Source organism: Gavialis gangeticus, unplaced genomic scaffold (assembly GCF_001723915.1).
Source record: "Gavialis gangeticus isolate Ggan-Ray unplaced genomic scaffold, GavGan_comp1, whole genome shotgun sequence".
Classification (NCBI taxonomy): Eukaryota; Metazoa; Chordata; order Crocodylia; family Gavialidae; genus Gavialis; species Gavialis gangeticus.
The window spans coordinates 52,396,524-52,398,070 of NW_017728997.1; the positions used below are offsets into that span (position 1 = coordinate 52,396,524).

The 1,547-nt window shown below is 53.8% G+C and overlaps 1 protein-coding gene across 3 annotated transcripts in view; it reads right to left on the reverse strand.

The window, feature by feature from the left end:
* LOC109289221 (inter-alpha-trypsin inhibitor heavy chain H3-like) overlaps nt 1–1,547 on the reverse strand; it is a 153,358-nt gene that overhangs the window by 16,738 nt on the left and 135,073 nt on the right. The window lies entirely within an intron of this gene.

Here is a 1,547-nt window from a genome sequence, read left to right on the forward strand (position 1 = left end):
TCCCCCAGGATCCCATGCACACTGTGGGGAGTGGGTAAAACACCCACCTCCCCATTGCAGCATGCAGAGGAGTGAGACATTTGGTGTGTGTGCTGCACTTATGCAGCTCCTGTTTAGAGCTGTCTTCATCTGAGTCACTCCTGATTCAAGCTGGTATAACTGGTAAACAGAATGTAGTTCATTGCGCATAGACCAGCAATGGATATAAACAACTCAGCATAATAACCCATATATAGATAGTACCTTAAGACATTTGTATACATGCTTGCCCCTGGTGCAGTGAAATGTGTGTCAGTGCTGAGAAAATGGCAGCGGTGTGCTTTTGAACTAAAACACATCAAAGGTGGTTTAATTCAAAAGCTCACCAGTGCCATTTTCTGTGTGCTGACATGCATTTCACTGCTTATACAGCTGCATGTGACACAGCACAGTGCAAGTCAGCTCCATTAATCGAGTCTGCTCCGACACACTAGATCTTCAGCATGTTGGAGCACAAAAATGTATGTTTATAAATGCCCTTACATTGCACAGTGTCCTGAAATATAATTGTCCTTGAAGAGCAGGGTGGGACACTGGGTCTCTGGAGGGGCACTGCAGTGATTATTTCCCAGCAAAGGTACTCTAGCTATTCAGAAAAGCAGCAAGGTGCTCTGGTGCCAAGAGACTGTGAACCATTCACTTAAACTTAACTAGATGCTAATGAGCCAGGATCCAGGTTTTTCATTTGCCATGGAAAAATGGAGTAAACCATGGATTTTACAGTTTACAAAGGCAAACACGGATTTCTCATTTTACCGGAGAAACCCACAGACTTCGCAGTTTTGCAACTAACACTCTGCAGGCTGGCAGAGTTCCAGCCTGCAGGGGGCCAGGAGGGAGTGGGAGGAGGGCAGTCAGGCAGGGGGTGTCATGTGCATATATATGACCATGTCCGCCAAGCAGCCTGGAGAGCAGCTCCCACAGGTAACTGGGGGGAAAGGGGAAGATTGAGGCCTCCATAGGGAGGGAGGGGGTGAGTTAGTTGAGCAGGGCTGGGGCTTGGGTTGGGGCTGCTGCCCAGCTGGGCAGTGCCTGGGGCTTGGGGCCCAGGGCCACAATGAATGACAGCGAGGCCCAGTGGGAAGTGGGACAGGGCTGTGGGTGGCTCATCTAGAGGGCAGCTGGGAAGGGCCAGCTTGCCACCGCTGCATGCACTCCTGGGGGGCAGGAGGGATCTATGCCCCCAGATTTGTGCACGGTGTGGGAGTGGGTCGGGCTGCCCACTGTAAGCTCAGCTGGGGGGGCTGCTTCCCACCACTGCATGCACTCCTGGGGAACAGGGGGGACCTGTGCCTTGCAGATCTGTGCATGGTGCAGGGGCTGTGTGCTGCCCACTTCAGGCTTGTGCTCCCTGCCCTGCTGCCCTGCCCCAGGGCCTCCACAGCCCAGCGTGTGCAACCCAGTGCTGCAGGGAACAGCAGAGCCACACAGGAAGCTGCCTGCCACTGCAAGCTCCACGCTGCCCGTGTCCCCTTCACGCAACCCTACGCCGCCACCCCCACTGCAGC